Source organism: Tenrec ecaudatus, chromosome 5 (assembly GCF_050624435.1).
Source record: "Tenrec ecaudatus isolate mTenEca1 chromosome 5, mTenEca1.hap1, whole genome shotgun sequence".
Lineage (NCBI taxonomy): Eukaryota > Metazoa > Chordata > Mammalia > Afrosoricida > Tenrecidae > Tenrec > Tenrec ecaudatus.
In genome coordinates, this window is record NC_134534.1 from 73,307,590 (window position 1) to 73,325,505 (window position 17,916).

General features: G+C 41.7%; 1 non-coding gene across 1 annotated transcript; it reads left to right on the forward strand.

Moving 5' to 3' along the window:
- Positions 1-2,183: 2,183 nt before the first annotated feature.
- Positions 2,184-2,257, forward strand: TRNAI-AAU (transfer RNA isoleucine (anticodon AAU)). Its single transcript has one exon. It is a non-coding gene; the product is annotated as a tRNA-Ile (tRNA).
- Positions 2,258-17,916: the final 15,659 nt, after the last annotated feature.

A 17,916-nucleotide genomic window follows, 5' to 3' on the forward strand; every position in this document is an offset into this window, starting at 1 on the left:
AACACTGCCATCAAGTTAGTTCCAACTCCCAGCGACTTCTAATTGTTTATTTGTATGCAGTGGTGGAGAATTAGTGTGCTGCTTGGTATGATTAGTTAATTTCCTATCCTAAAACATAAGTCATTTTTGTATGCCTAGCATCTAGCAATGTACTAATGATAGTAGTTGAACTAATTAATTAAATAAATTGAGTTGCTATATGCAATAATACTTAAGAGGGCAATGAAATTCATCACTTTAAGAGATATATGGCATGAGCATAAAGAGATAGGAAGTGGACCATCTCTCTGATGAAGTCTGTCCACTGACAGCCCCCATATAGAAACATATCTCTTTCTTCTATGTGTGAGGGAGTCATCTGCAATCCAGACTCACACCCCTTATACCTTGGAAATGCTCCGACTTGTTCCTTCCTCATTGGGGATGTCAGCAACGATTTCAGCTCAATCAGTTTTAGGCATTTGCTATATGCCCATCTCCTGATGCATTAACTCTCAAGTGACTAAGGATCTCCATCTCTGCCTGGTCCCTGTGTAGAGACTACTTATGTACTACATTGACTCAAATGTCAAGCCCGTGCCAAATTTTTACCAAAAGTAGAATCCTTAGCTAGAAAGTGATAATTACCAAAAACATTTGGCTTGGCTGTATGTTCCAATGGTGTGTGTGTGTGTGTGTGTGTGTGTGTGTGTGTGTGTATACAAGGAATAGAATTGGTAAATTTTAGCCAAAGCCAAAATAAAATATCTGTCAATTTTAAAGTCATTATTTTTTACTCTCCCCCTCTCCAATTTTTGAGCTTGATACAATATATACACTGACTGCCATTAACTCAATTCAATTCACAGTGTCCCTTTGGGTTTCCAAAGTGTTACATCTTGATGGGAGTAGATCTCCTTATCTTTCTCTCACAGAGCAGCTGGTGAGTTCAAACTGCTGACATTATGGTTAGAGCTCAGGGTGTAGCGGGTTATGTGTTGCGCTCTTAGCCTGTGTTAATCTGGGTAGGCTAGAGAAACAAATTCATAGACGCTCATATGTGTATAAGAAAGAGCTTTATACACAAGAGCAGTTGAATATTGAGAAAACATCCCAGCCCGGTCCAGATCAAGTCCATAAGCCCGATATTAGCCCATATGTCCAATACCAATCTATAAAGTCCTCTTCAGACTTATGAAACACATGCAATGATGCTGAATGCAGAAAGATCACAGGCCAGTGGGTGGAAGGTTTGTGGATCCAGTGGCGGTATAAGCATCTCAGCTCTGGCAGGGGTCTCCACGTGGCTCCTTTGGCTCCAGAGCTCTAGTGTAGCTCCATGTGTCTTGTCACCAGACATTATCTCCAACGAGCTATTTCTCTCCTCCAAATGAGCTCATCAAGCTGCGACCTGATTGACAGGCTAATCCCCACCCCTTCACTCTTTAGTCTCAAATTGACAACAGATATGTAACTACCGCATAACCTCATAGCGATTCATAACCACCAGCTGCCCTGTATGAAGATGAAGCTTTCTGCTCCCAGAAAGAGTCACGGTCTCAGAAACCCACAAGGGCAGTTCTACCCTGTCCCCTAGGGTTCCAGTGAACCAGAATCAACTTGATGACAACGAGTCTGAGTTTCTGCTTTGAGTTTATGTATGTATACATAATTAAAAATTATTAAAATTTTAAGGACAATCTATAAACTCATTCTCCTTCCAGTATTCAGCTATTACTAAAATTATATTTTAAATATGAGTATTTGGCTGAATTAATAAATATCCAAGAGATGCCAAGCCTGGAAGTACTCAATTCTAAGTATGTAGCCCCTTGTAGTAAAAAGATGAAGGGCAATAAGAGAGTAATTTATGCTTAAGAGATGAATATAATGGTATACGTTTATATCTTGAGATCATTGGTAACACATTCATGGATTAAAAAGAAAAGGAAATGATTTGTTTTCCATTTTGCCTGTTTTCGGCCCAGGTTTGGATCAGCAGAATGGAAACTTCCAAAAAGCTTTCCTGGGACTGGATAAAATGAGATACTATGAGAAACTCTAGCTACTGCCAAGGTTGAGATATTTGAACCATTCCTTCTAATCACTGGGAGAAAGAAAATAGGCTCTGGACAAATACAAATGGTCTTCTAATTTTCAAATATTGGCGGATCATGAATAATCAAAAGACAATTTAGACTGTTGGCCAGTTAGCTCAGTTGGTTAGAGCATGGTGCTAATAACGCCAAGGTCACAGGTTCAAGCCCTGTATGGACCATTACTGTTAAAGAGAGACCATGTCAAGGAGTCCAGGAAGGAAAAGAATGTCTGGAAACGGATTGTGGGAGCAACTGTATGATAGTGCTTGATGTGAATAACTGAAATGATATACGCATGAACTCCCAGTTTTTAAAAAGTTTTAAAAAAATTATTTATTCAACAAAAATATATTGAGACTCTTCTTATGTAACAAGGTCTGTTCTATAGGAATGGAAAGATCAATTAGATACGTTCCCTAGAGAAGGGAGATACTTAATAGGCACTATATTAAAATGTGGGAAGATACAATAGTGTTGATGTATAGCAGATGTTATCATGTTTCCAAGGGATAGGAAACCTTTTCATCTGCCAAGGGTCATTTGGATATTTATGTCATTATTTGTGGGCCATACAAAATTATCAACTTAAAATTTAGCCTGCTCTATTTGGTCAACCATTTAATTAACTCACCCTGATATAATGGGAAGGAATTGCTTCTCTTTGGTGAGGCAGTGATGTGAGCTGGTGTGGATGATTTCAAGTGCCTTATATGGCCCACAAGGAGCCCAGGTGGCATAGTGGTTATGCATTGGACTGCTAACTGCATGGTCAGCAGTTTGAAACCGCAAGAAAGACTAGGATTTGTACTGCCATAAAAAGAGCGAACAGTTTCAGGAGCCCAGAGCAGCAGTTCGATCCCCTCCTCTGTGATCACTATGAGTCAGATTTGATTCTTGGCAGTGCATTTGCTTTGAGGCATATGGTCCGTGAGCTAGACGTTCTCCATCCATGAAGTAGCCCGAGGAACATGGGTGTTACCAGTAGACTTGGTCATGCATTGGGCTGCGATCTTCATGGAGGGAGTTTGCAGCCAGCAAATACAGTTCCTCGGTCTTTACCAACTGGGATTTCTGGTTTGTTAGACAGTTTCCATCCCAGAAACCCACCTGGGGTCGCTATAAGTCAGCATTGACTGGATGGCAGGGAGTTTGGTTTGGGTTTTGGAGTGTAGACTTATAAAGATCACACAGGCTTCAGATTGATATGGGATCTTCTCTCTGCAAGCTGTGGGATCACCACCCTAGTCCTCATTCACCCTCTGGGCACAGTATCTACCTCATCGTCTTGCTATGCAGAAAAATTAGATAATGTCAGGAGAACACTTAAGACACTCATGCAATTTAAAATTAGTAAGATCATTATTTCATCTATTATACGTTGATGATATTAATCCTGTGCAAAATTCTAAAATACATTGTCATCTTTTCTAAAATACATTGTCATCTTTGTCATGGTTTCAATATCAGAAAAGGGAAGTTAGAACTACTCAAAATAGCAGCAGAGTCCCAAGTCAGCTATACCTAACCTCGTTTCTTTTGGGGCATAATTAATAGTGCTGGCTGCTAATATGCTCAGACACTAAATGGAAGACCCAAGTCCACTCAGAGGAGCCTTGAAAAGAAGGCCCCCTGGTGATCTACTTCTGAAAACTCCATCCCTGGAATCTGGTGGCTTCCAGGTTCACTCTGACACACATAGGATCACCACGTGTCAGAGTCTACTAGACAGGAACTGGTTTTGGCCATCACAGGGAGTTACTCACAAGTTAGGTAAAACGGAGTTGGTAGACAGAGTGTCTGTGGGTTTTAGCAAAGCATCCTCCACCACTCTGGCAGGTGTGTGCCTGCTTCCCAGATGATGACACAGCCAGGTGGGTTTGCCTGTGGTTGACTGCATTCACCTGGAGAGAAGTGTGTAGGCCCATCATTCTGTCCTTCCACGTCAACAATTGTATACAGGTAGTCTGAGAAAATGGGATTTTTCATGAGAGAGGCTAAGTGAGTTGTTTCATGATATATTGGGCCTCCAAAAGGAGCCCTCTCTACAGCCAGAAAAACCAAGTCTCATTCCTTTCAAAGTTTTGTTGTGTCATTTTTCCCCTTTATGTGCTCTGGAACAAGGTGAACCCATTGCTGTAGATTGAATTATCTTTCTCAAAAAAAAAAAGAAAAAAGAAAGTTGAAGTCCTGACCCTGGAACCTCAGACTGTAACCTTATTTGGAAACAGTATCACAGCAAATGTAATTAGTGAAGCTAACCTGGGGTTATACCAGAGTTGGTTATACCAGAGTTGAACAGGCTCTAATCTCAGTCGGATGTCCTTTGAAGAAGAGAAGACAGAGATACCAATCAAGATGCAGAGACGCACAAGGAAGACAGACATATGAAGACATAGCTGGAGAACGGAATGATAGACTGACAAGAAATATCGAGGATGAGTTACAACACCAGTAGCTAAAAGAAAAGCCTGGGAAAGATTCTTCCATGGCTCCGCTAACATCGTCAACATGGGCAGGGGCATGGCCCTCTTGATACTTGAGCTTGGACTTCTAACCTGTAGAACTCTGAGAGTAAATTTCTGTTGTTTTAAGTAGCCTCATTGGTGGTACTTCCCAATGGCAGCATATGATGGGACATTCATACATCATACATCATCCAACTAACAATAATGCAATTCTCTAGAAAGAGAGACTAAATCATATATGATGTCTATGTTACCCTAAGTATGTATATAATATAATAAGACAAGTTCAATTGCATGATGTTCCAGTTTAATGGTTTAGGAAAATAGCTGAAACTAACTCTCAGTGATAAAACAGAAGCTTTCTGGATGAATTTTCTGCTAAGCTTCCACTTGATACAGAGATTTGGGCCTCAACACTAAAATAAAATGATTTCTCTTCTCTGAAATAATTGTTGATCCTGAATCTTCTTCTTCAGCATTTCTGTAAACCTGGCACGGACATTTGCAGGATCCTTATGCCTTGCCCAACAGCGTTTCATTTGGCTTCTGTCCCGGTAGATCCTTAAAGGTTATATTGGAAGGAAAAATCGAAAGTAAGTCGTTGTTGACAGCTGCAGTGGGTCCAGCCCCTGGCTCACGTACACACCCAGTCCCAGATAGTTTGGGGCCACTGGGTTGTCACTGACTCTCGTTTTGTTAGTTGTTCTTTGGGCCTTTTACCCACCTCTGCCTTAGTCCAGAAGCTACACGGACACCTGTTCATTGTCCTAGCAAAATGCAATCCTTCACTCTGGCTGGTGGCTGAACATAGGTGTACTGGGCCAGGAATCGCATCAAGGCCTCCTGCCTGAAAGACAAGATATCTCTTGTCTTATAAGAGGTTCTATAGCATGCATCTGCTTCCGTGGGGCAGATACTCGTGGCAGTCTTCCCACTTCTTGGAACCCCAAGACTAACCTTCCCAAATATGAAAAAGTCAGTGAATCTCAAAACTAATCCAAAAAACACCCAGACATTCTTCTGGAATGCGAGAGTGTCTCCTTTGCATTAGAGTTAACTTTGCCAAGGGCAATCGGCAGTTCCGAGAGGGTCCGAGGTGCTCAGCTGCTTGGTGCTGACACCTAACGGGAGGTGCCTGCAGGAATGAAGTTAGCTCAGGAATACGTGGCAAATGCAAGTAGCACGTTGCCAAAAGGGCTCTGCATGGTTCTGGCGAGCTTTCTAGGCACTCAGAGCAAGCAGGCTAACTTCCTGGTCTAGCCCTCACAATGTGGTCTTCGCCTGGCAGCCAGGATGATCTTTCCACAATGTAAGTCTCACTCTGTCACTCTGTCATCCGCTTACACGAAGCACTACCACGGACCCCTTGTTTGCTGTAGGAGGACCCTGCAGTTCCTAATGAAGGGGCCTTCTCCATCGGTCCCCACTGAAACCACACCTCCTCATGGCAACCCTTCGCCCTGCTACTCCTTCTTGGTAACCCTGAGAACTCCTGCTCTCTCCCCACACCTGCTTTTGTTCTTTCTGCCTGGAGCACTGTCCCTCCGCCCCCTTCTCCTAAGTCTTCTGCACTCTTCCCATGGCAGCTGTGACTAGTGGTTGAGGGTCATGGCACTCCCACGTGTGCAGAACAGAACTATGCCCCGTGGAGTTCGCAAAACTGTGACGTTTTGGAAGCATGCCTATCTGGGTGGGTTTGGACCACCAACCTTTGGGCTAGTAGTTGAGTGTTTCACTGTTCAGACGAGTGACTTAGACATTTCTGCCCCTCCTGCATCATCCCTAAGCACAATCCAAATGTTATTCATGTCTCGGTCTTGCAATTGTTAGTTTACCGTATATACTTGAGCATAAGCCTACCCGAATATCAGTCGAGGCACCTAATTTTGCCACAAAAACTGCATTAAAATGTGCTGAAAAACTCGACTTATACGCGAGTGTATAGGATATTTGTGCAGTAAACAGGAATTCCACACTGGACTACTCAGGTGCTCCAATGGCACCTTTCATTGTTTCTAAAGCTTTAAGGTGATACATTCTTAGTTCTCATCCTCTTGACTCATTAGACTCCAGTCTGTGGGTGCCCTCACTGCCCCAGATACTTCTGAGAACACTCAAAAAGTCTAAATTCATGTGATGTCAGACAGCTCTCTCTCTAGTCTCTCAATACCTCAGAGATATTCTGACCTATGTAGTACTGGCTGTCTGACCAACTGAAGGACTCCTCTCTCCATAATCCTCCCCACCAGCTGCAGGAAGACCAGAGAGCCCCACAGCCACTACAACCCTCTGCCAATATTGACCAGTCTGGTTGGACGGCCCCATGAAGCAGACATTCAACTCACCTAGGAGATCTGGTGGAGGAGGATGAGCTGCTGACCGCAAGGTCAGCAGTTTGAAACCACTAGCCACTCTGTTGTGGTTTCAGATGAGGCTTTCTATTCCCATAAAGAGCTTCCTCAGAGGAAGTTCTATCCTGTCCTATAGCGCCTCTGAGTCGGAATTTACTTGATGGCAGTGAGTTTAGTTGTTTTCTGTTTGTTTGTTTGTTTGTTTGTTTGATATTTGGGGTGAGGGTCTCTACAATATACCAAACTAGCTAACATGTGTTTGACTCAGACTCCAGGATTCCCATGAGCATCAGAGTAGACCGGTGTTGCACCAGGTTTTTCCAAATAATTATTTTGGAAGGTAATTGCCAGACTTTCTCCCAGGGCACCTGTGGGTAGACTCAGACCTCCAACCTTTTGGTGAGCAGCCAAATTCATTAACTGATTACCCTGCACAGGGATTCCCCTCATATATTAAATCAAATCAATCTAACTGCCATCAAATTGATGCCAGCCTGTAGGGCATCCTTTATGGCAGAGTAGAATTACCCCTGTGAGTTTCCAAGACAGTAACTCTTTTTGAGAGTAGAAAGCCCCTTTTCCCCTTGGAGCAGCTGGTGGTTTCAAACTACTGGCCTTGCAGATCTCAGCCCAACCCCATCAGGGCTCCTCTCTCACATACATAGCGACTCTTGAGTGCACACCTCTATGATACGATCGCTGAGGACAAACGGGTGCATAAGCAAATGTGGCAAAGAAAGCTGATGGTGCCCAGCTATCAAAAGGTATAGCATCTGGGGTCTTAAAGGCTTGAAGGTAAACAAGCGGCCATCTAGCTCAGAAGCAACAAAGCCCACATGGAAGAAGCACACCAGCCTGTGCAATCACAAGGTGTCGAAAGGGTCAGGTATAAGGCATCATCAGACCAAAAAAATCTTACCATAGTGAATGAAGGGGGAAGTGCAGAGTGGAGACCCAAAGCCCATTTGTCAGCCACTGGAGATCCGCTTGCAGAGGGGTCTAAGGGAGGAGATGAGTCAGTCAGGGTGCATTGTAGCACCCATGAAGAATACAGCTTTGCTCCAGTTCCTAAATGCTTCTTCCCCACTCCCCACCCTACCCAACTATCATGATCTGAATTCTACCTTGCAAGTCTGACTAGACCAGAGAATGTACATTGGTGCAGATAGGAGCTGGAGGCACAGGGTGTCCAGGGTGGATGATACCTTCAGGACCAGGGGTGTGAGTGGCGATACTGGGAGGGTAGAGGGAGAGTGGGTTGGAAAGAGAGAACTGATTACAAGGATCTATATGTGACCTCCTCTCTGGGGGACAAACAACAGAAATGGGGGTGAAGGGAGACGTCGGACAGGGCAAGATATGACAAAATAATAATTTATAAATGATCAAGGGCTCATGAGAGAGGGGGTAACAAGGAGGGAAGGGAAAAAAGGGGACCTGATGCCAAGGGCCTAAGTAGAGAGCAAATGCTTTGAAAATGATGAGGGCAATGAATGTACAGATGTGCTTTACACAATTGATATATGTATGGATTGTGATAAGAGCTGTATGAGCCCCTAATAAAATGTTTTTTTAAAAAACCTGTCAACCAAAAATGAATAAATAAAAAATTTAAAAAGAAGACAACTCAAAAAATAAATAAAATGGATCAAAGGGGAAAACAAAAACATTACCTCATTGTCTCTGACAGTTGGATGCTCCTATCCTCCCAGTTAAGTCTCCTGCCCTGAATCAAACCTGAATGTACCTCCTTAGTTCACTAGGAGAGAGAGCCTGCTTACTTCCAACTTGGGGCAGAATGTCACCAGACTTTACAAACTTATTGTAGCTCGTCCTTCTTCAGTGAAAAGTAATAAAAGTCCTGACGCCATCACACCTCCCCTATCAGTCCTGACCCCACCCCCCACCCCCCAGGGTATTACACTAGTGCAACAAAAGCAATTTTTTAAAAAGCAACCAATTAATTTGTAAAAACCACTTAACCTGATATACCATCTCTTATCCCAGAGTCAAATATCCTTACGGGCAGGGAGGCTGTCATGATCACCTTAGCACTGTAGTTACTTTAGGTAATTTGGGCCACTATACTATACTGGTAGATCTTTAAAATGGGGTAAGCTTGCGAAATCATTCAGTAGCATTGGGTAGTGCCAAAAGTATAAAGTTAGACACGAGCATTTGAGTACATACCCTGTCACTTAACACAGCCTGCTACTTACAAGTTTGTGTCATCAATATGCCTATGGTAATTGACAGCCCGAGATGATAGTTTTTTTTAATATTCTCATCTTTATATAAAAAATTTTTCAGTAATTATCATTTAATGATCATTATATAATCATTATTTTCTTGGTGCTACATGGTTCTTTGCTTCCAGTCAAAATAAGCATGATGGTAGAGTGACTGTAAGACAAAGAACAGAAATTAAGTCACTTCAATGTTGTCACTTCTGTGTGATCCATTTGCAGTTTTTATATCTGTTTGAAATTTAGCATGGTAAAACAGACTGTGAACAGTGAGGTGTGATATCTTTGTTTCATAAGTACATATTTTAGCTCATTGGTGACATTACTGAATTTGAATATCTCTCACAAAAGAAAGTTATAATAATTTTTGGAATAATTTTCAGAATGTAATCCCCCCTCAGCGTCAGCTTCTGCTTTTGCAGCACGAAGGTAGTTGTACTTGTCCCTGCAGACACAGGATGTCATTGACCACATGCGGCAGGACACCACAGCGAGTGAGGAAATGATCTCTTTCAGTAAAAACATAATGTCAGCTACAAAATGTTTTTTAAATGGGAGAGGAGTGAAATAGAAGAGCCAGTACAAGTATCACCTATAGTGCACTCACCTCACAAAATAATTTACTGGAGTATTTTTAGTTACAAAATTAAAGGATAAAAAGTTAGAATTTTTTGATTTAGTTACTTTTTTTCACCATATAAAGCATTTTTTCCCATTTTGAAGAAAAAAAGAATCTTTTAAGTTCTTCCTGACAACTGGGACCCATCTGATGTCCCCACTTTGCTATAGCACCCTTCTAATCAGTGATCTCCTCGTGAGGATGAGCATCATACAGGACCATGCCATAAAGAGTAATTGTTCTTAGGTGGGGTTAGAATTAAGTGTGAGCCCTAAATCTATTCATGTATCTATGGTTTATATATGTCTCTGGTTCATTTTAGAGACATCTTGATCATTTATTAAAAAGAACATGATGCATCATGAATTCTCTCGATAGTGTCGCTAACTTAGCCAGTGGTATAGCATGTAAAACACTATTGATAAAAGGAAATTATACAAAGATAGACAGGTTTCAGACCACAATGAATGAAGTGTTGACTTGTTCAGATTAAACTCTTAAGTGACAGGACTTATAAACAGATTATGGGTTGGAGATAGGGCAAAACTTTCAAGAACACTCATTCACAAAGGCAATAACAGGCTTACCAGATTAATGAATAACATAAGAAAGCAACGAGTGCATAGAATAGGAAACATAGGGTAGTCCAGGGCCACCATTTATTGGGTACTCTCAAAGCAAGAGGTCTGAGCCCCAATCCAATGGCTGCCAAGTCCTTAACCTTGGGAAAGCAGTCATCTGCTTCCTTTCACACGGGGCCATTTCAGCCTTAAGTCCAAAAAAGTATGTCAGTTCCTTAATCTGCTACAGGTGAGTTTGAGGTAAAGCCCAGTTCACTTAGGGGGGGTTCTACATAGACTCCATCTGATGTGGCTTAGGAAGGATGTTGTGCACCTTGACGGGACAGAGTCTAAAGTCCAAGGAGTCTATAGCATGGCGTGGGTCACCAAGGGCTTGTTAAAAACTAGGTCAAAAGTGTCCAATTAAAGAGACAGTACTGGGGATGTTCTCTACTTGGGTTCTTTTATAAGTATTGCTAAGCATTTTTTTCCCCAAATGAGAAGTAACTCCTCCGAATTTACCCAACAGAAATGGAATCAAATTTTCTAAGACATACATGTCTCTCTACTCCATCTTGACTTGAATTTCCAGTAGGGTTTGATTTTCACTCTAATGGAAGGGTCTGTTGATTTAGGGTGACCTTGGCACAATGTTGGTGACAGTAACTGAATGGTCTTCTCCCTCTCCTACCAGCTTGAGAAAGTGGCCCCTGATCATTGAGGTCTCCTCTCTCAAAGTGGTTTCTAAGATGAACATGTAAAGGGAGTGAGATATGGTTCATGGGCAGTAGGCAGGTTCTCTACCGGGTTGCTTGGGAGCCCAGGTAAGATTACATGCCCGGGAGCTGGAGCCTGCCTTCATCTTGGTGTTTATCCTTATAATAGTGGACTCGTACAACATTTGTCCTTTTGTGATTGACTTACTTTGTTCAGTAGAACGGATTCCAAGTCTATCATACCATGTGTTTCATTGCTGTTTTGTAGGGATGAATAGTACTCCATTGTGTGTATGTAGCACCGTTTCTTTATTCATTCTTCTACTGATGGACATTTGGACTATTTCCAGCTTCTCGCTATTGTTTACTGTGCTTCAATGCTCTGCTGTGCACTGCATACATCTATTCATGTTCTGCCTTTTATTTCTTTGGAGTATTTGGCCAGCAATGGTATTGCCGGGTTGTATGTTATTTCTATTGCCAGTTGTTTTAGGTTATCACCTAAACCATTTTCCACAATGGTTGTACATATGTACAAACCCACCAACAGTGTATAAGAGTTCCAATCTCTCAACCCCCTCTCCAGCATTTGTTGTTCTCTGTTGTTGTTGTTGTTGTTGTTTTCAATTGGGCTATCATTGTGGGTGTAAGGTGATAACTCATCATTATTTTGATCTGCATCTCCCAGATAGCTAGTGTTTATTAGCTTTACTTTGTGTGTTTGTTAGCCACTGTCATTTGTGAATTTCATGTCCTTTGCTCATCTTTTAATTGGGTTATTTGTTTTATTCTTGTTGACGAGTTGAAGAATTCTAAAGGTTTTAGTAATTAATCCTTTGTCCATTGTGCCATTGCACAGACTTGTTTCCCAATTCGTGGGCTCTCATTTCACTCTTCTGATGAAGTCTTCTCATGCGCACCAGTGTTCTATTTTTAATAGGTCCCAGTCATCTATTTTGTCGTCCATTGTGTATTATTTGGTAATCTGTGTGCACCCTTCAATAAAGCCCTTACGTTTGTCTCAGTTTTCTCATTGATGACCCTTTTAACGTGCAGGTTGACATTTAGTTCTCTAATCTATCTTGAGTTCATTTTGTTGGGGGGGGAGGGGCAAAGTTTGGGTCAGAGCTCTCCTTGACAGTTTATAGGAACAGCTTTGATTTCTGCTGTTCATCTTCTATTCTGCTACTTTACCAAATTCCACAATTGTTTCCAACAGGCTTTTTGTGGAGTTCTCTCCATAGAAAATCGTATCATATGCAAATAGTGAGAGCTTCACTTCTTCCTTGTCCAACTGTATTTCCCTGATTTCCTTTTGTTGTCTAACAGTTCTGGCTAAGGCCTCCAGCACCATGTGCAATAAAAGTCATGAAAAGGGGCACCTGTTATTGTTTCTGTCCTCTGGGGAAATGTTTTCAATTTTCCCCATGAGTGTGATATTGGCCATTTGTTTGTTTGGGGTGGGGGGATATGGGTAATGGCCTTTATTATGTTGACAAATTGCCCTTTTATTCTTATTTTATTGAATTGTATTTATTAGGAATGGGTATTGGACATCGTCAAATGCTTCCTCTGCATCTGTTGATATGACCATGTTGCCCTTATTCTTTGTCTTGTGACGTGGATCACATTGTTTTTCAAAAGTTGTACCATCCTCACATCCCTAGTATGAGTCCCACTTAGTCACAATTAGTTGTCATTATCATTGTATGTTGTTGGACTCTATCAGGCAGCATTTTGTCCCGAATTGTTGCATCTCTGTTCATGAGGAATAGCAATCTGAAGTTCTCTTTGGGGGAGTCTTTGCCTGGGTTTGGTTTCATGGTTATGCTTGCTTCGTAGAATGAGTTGGAAGTCTCTTGTCCCTTTCTATCTTCTGTAATAGTTTGTAGAATTGGTGGCAGTTCTTTCCTGAATGCTCAGTAGAAGCCCCCGTGAAGCCATCTAGTCCTGGGTTTTTCTTGTTTGGAAGTTTCTTGATGGCTTTCTCTGTTCCTTCTTTTGTCAGAGGTCTGTCCAGGTTTTCTACATCAATCTGCACTGGTTTGGTTAGATGGTGTGCTTTTTCCCATTTCTTCAAGATTATCAAACTTGTACATTCTTTTGTAGTGCTGTGTTATCATTCAGTTTATTTCATTTAGATCTAGGATGATGTCACCCTGCTCATCTCTAATTCTAGATATTTCTCGCCGGTCTCCTGAGGAGCAGCTGGTGCATTCCGACAGCTGCCCCTGTAAACTCTAGGCCAGCGGTTCTCAACCTGTGGGTCAAATGGGGGGTCAAATGACCCTTTCACAGGGGTCACCTGAAACCATCGAAAAACAGATATTTCACAATATATAATTACATATTGTTTTGAGCTTTAATTATGTTTAATTTGTAACAATGAAAATACATCCTGCATATCAGATATATTTCCATTACAATTCATAACAGTAGCAAAATTACAGTTATGAAGTAGCAATGAAAATAATTTTATTGTTGGGGTCACCGCCACATGAGGAACTGTATTCAAGGGTTGCGGCATTAGGAGGGTTGAGAACCACTGCACTAAGCCAATGGGGTTTCCCTTTGCCCCCTAAAAATCCCAGTTTCCATGAAGGGCACTTGTGGGCAAGTCCCAGAGGGTAAGGGCTGACTCGAGATTTAGTAACCCACGTTCCAACATAGTCTGCTAAAGGCAAAGCTTTTTACCTTGCCAGTTAACGGTGAGAAGGAATTCAGTGGAGGCTGAATATTTATCAAGGCTCAAAACGGATTTAGTGCTCCCTCTATAAGTTATGTCCTTCCATAAAGCAGGTGCTCAGAATTTAAGGTCTAATGTATCTGTAGCAGATTGAATGGGGAACACACTGTTTTCTAGAAGTGTGGCAGGGTGAGATTATGGCAGGGCCTCATGCCTCCTCCCATTGACTCTGGGATCTGGCCTATGCTTGAGAAAATGGCCAACAACACAGGTTTGTTAGGAGACAGGGCAGGGGGGCGGGGGTCACAGGGATCAAGGAGCAGAGCTATGACTATTCAGGAGGCTGACTCATGAGTAAGGTCTATGCCACAAATGAGACTGAAAATCAATCCCAAATCCCTGCTTCTCTGGAAACTTTTGATGCTAAATGAAACATTTCTTTGTGTATCTGTCAAGCTATCAGGGAAGCCATTTTGTTATAAATTCTACCATTCCTCCCTATCATAATAGGATTGTGGAACTGAGGACTGCTCTCAGAAGCCACAGGTAACAGCCGTACATCAAAATAAAACCAGTTGACAGAGGAAGTTGTGCAGATGTAATATCTTGACCACTTGGGAAGCAGATTAGGTGACGCATTACCACCGATGGAGTCCACTAGCTCATCTGAGAGACACGGCTACAGGCAAAACTCAAACTAAAGAGAACCCTTTAGGGAGCATCCTTGCTAACAACCTTATTTTCAGGAAATGCCAATAAAACAAAAAGAAAGGTCTACAAGTCTCCGGACCAAAAAAACCCTCATTATCAATGTACACAAATAAAAAGGTAAATATATTCTACAGGCCAGTGCATTGAATAATACTTCAGCTTTTCTTAAACCAAGATAAGTGCACTGAGTTCCTACGGGACAAGGAAAGAAAAACACAAGTTAAATAGATTTGACCTACCGAAAATAGGAAGCCCTCCCTTTTCTGAAGAATGGTCTTGAAGGCGCTCCCCGCGAGGACTCAGACCCAGACCAGATGGACAGCAATCCTCCCGGCAGTGTCATCAGCTTCGTGATCAGAGTAGCCAGACCTGCTAAATGGGGCATCCTTTGTTGGTCTTATTCCATGGCCAGATTCCTCTTGCTTGCTAGAAATAATAGATTTAAGTAAGAATGTTATGCAAGAGATAGAGTCATGGGGAACATAGACAAAGCTCCCTTCCAATAGCCACAGTACATTGCAAGTTCTTGGAACCTGGCATTACCTAGCCTATTGTCCTTGTCTAGACAAATGTCATGGACTGAGTAAATAGGGAGTTGCTACATAATGCCACTATTCATCCTGAAAGAAATGTGTCAATGTGAAGCTCCTGAAGCTCCTAGGGGGTCTTTTGCAGAAAGAACTATTTTTCAGTTACTTTATTCTAATGTAATACTTTATTTACTAAAGTGACAGATTCTTAAAACCTAGTTTCCTTACTCTTTTAATGCAATTTCCAATTGTGCTCCTCTGCTTATAACTCTAATAAGATGTTTATCACCTTTACTTATTTTTTTTAATATTTTATTGCCTCAAGATAAAGAGACTAAATGTCTTTTTAATAATCATTCCCACTTTCAAACTTAGTTAAGTCTCCAGGATAAATGGCATTTATGAATGTCACTTATTGAATGTTCTCTCCATGGCTCTTAAATGTCTGACATGGTAAACTAAATGCTCATAAGCAAAAAAATTCCATTAAGCTACCAAATTGAATGTATCTACATAGTGAATCTCAAGTTATCCCTAAAGTGAAATAACTATTTATGAAATTAACCAACTTCTCACATCCTTCACATTAACTTACAATTATACACATAAAATAGTATAAATCTATAATCAATTAGGAGTCACAAGGGTAATCTGTCCTAGTCTCTTAGCCAAAAAACTTTATGTAGAGAGAGGGGAGTTTGGAGTGGAGACCCAAAGCCCATTTGTAGGCCACTGGACATCCCCTTACAGAAGGGTCTCGGGGAGGAAACGAGCCAGGCAGGGTGCGATGTAGCAATGACGAAACATAGTTCCTAAATGCTTCCTCCTCTCCCATTATCATGATCCCAATTCTACCTTACAAGTCTGGCTAGACCAGAGGATGTACACTGGGACAGATAGGAACTAGAAACACAGGGAATCCAGGGAGGATAATCCCTTCAGGACCAATGGTGTGAGTGGTGATACTGGGAGGGCCGAGGGAGGGTGGGTTGGAAAGGAGGAACCAATTAAAAGGATCTACATGTGACCTCCTCCCTGGAGGACAGACAACAGAAAAGTGGGTGACGGGAGATGTCGGAAAGAGCAAGATATGACAAAATAATAATTTATAAATTATCAAGGGCTCATGAGGGTGGGTGAAGCAGGGAGGGAGGGCAAAAAATTAGGAGCTGATGTCAGGGGCTTAGGTGAAGAGCAAATGTTTTGAGAATGATGAGGGCAATGAATGTACAGATGTGCTTTATACAACTGGTGTATGTATGGATTGTGATAAGAGTTGTATGAGCCCCTAATAAAAAGATTAAAAGAAAAAAAAATGAAACTCTTGAATGACGAGGGCGATGAATGTACAGGTGTGCTTTATGCAATTGATGTATATATGGATTGTGATAAGAGTTGTATGAGTCCCTAATAAAATGAAAAAAAAGAAAAAATTAAATACATAGATTTGAAAAGAAACTTTATGTAACAAATTTAACAGATTCCCCCATTGATTCCTTATTTCTACAACTTGATACAAAAGCAATATTTGTGGGTTGCATAATCCTATTATACTTATAGCTAATTCTAAAGATTCATATGGCTGGAAAGACACTTATCTGTAAAAAGCTGGCATTGGAAGGACTGCAGGCAAATTGAGGTGACCTTACTGACCACAAAGCATTACTGTGAAACAAATGCTTCAATTCAAGGCAGGGACACAGTCTCTGAGGATACACACCTGCAGAGGAAACAGGTGTCACAGGACGGAGTTTATTCTACTTCGACGTCTTTTAGAGGGGGTTGGCTTTATAATAGTTGTTCTTGGGTTTGTTTTACCCCTAAAACTACCCCTTCAGCTTTTTTATTTATTTAACTAACTTGATTTGAGTAGATGGAATTCTACAAACCACCATCCACTCTGTTTTCTCCAAACAGAATTACACGAATGTTCTACTGCGTGACCGAGTCAGTATTCCTCCTCTCTCACCCTTCTTCAGCCCCCACCCTCCAGGCTCCCAGGATCACCCTTTGGATGTTGGCTCCTCTCAACACTTTAGCGCTGACCATTCGAAAGTCATGTTAATAACAAAAGATTACACTCAATACCAGGGGGAAGGGCTTCAAGATGTTCATAGAAAAGTGGAATTAAAGATAATGGAATTTTTCTAAGAGGCTTTGGGAAAATATAGCCTCTGAACTTGTAGGCAGAGTAGAAGGGAGGTAAGAGCATAGCCCTGAACCTGGTGGTACAGAGGTTATGAGTCGGGCTGCTAATTGCAAGGTCAGCAGCTCGAATCCACCAACAGCTCTGGGGAGAAAGATGAGGCTTTCAATGCCCGTAAAGAGTGAGGTATCAGCATCCCCCAGGAGGAGTTTTATTCTGTCCTTATAAGGTTGCTCTGAGGCGGAATCACTCTATCTTTCATCTGTCTCTCATGACAAAATGACTGAGAAAGATACGAGAGGCTCCCCATGTCAATTTTGAAAGACTTTGAGGAATTTCCCCAGGCCTCACCCATATGGACTCAATCATACTCACACCCACTTAAGTTTACACTTGTAACATTAAAATATCCTGCGTCATCTTTTATCTCATTCCCATTTTCAAGAATGATGTGTTTCACTTCCCAGATCTGCAGCATTCAGCATCTGACTAGGTCAGACTGAACACAGGAGCAGGGGCAAACCAGACACCTGGGACCTAGAGTAGAAATCAAGCATTAAGCCAGAGAAACAAAGCTTCCCGTCAGGTTCACACCAGCCCATAGTAAATGAGAGTCCACCCAAACAGAAGCTGCTGTGCATTCACTGAAGTACAATCATCCAATTACTGTGGCCTCAGTTCCTTGAATTCTCCTCTTCTTTTCATGAATCAAAGGAGTCCTGCTGGCATAGTGGTTACACCTTGGGCTGCTAACCATAAGTTCAGAAGTTTGAAACCACCAGATGCTCCACAGGAAAATTAAAGGGCT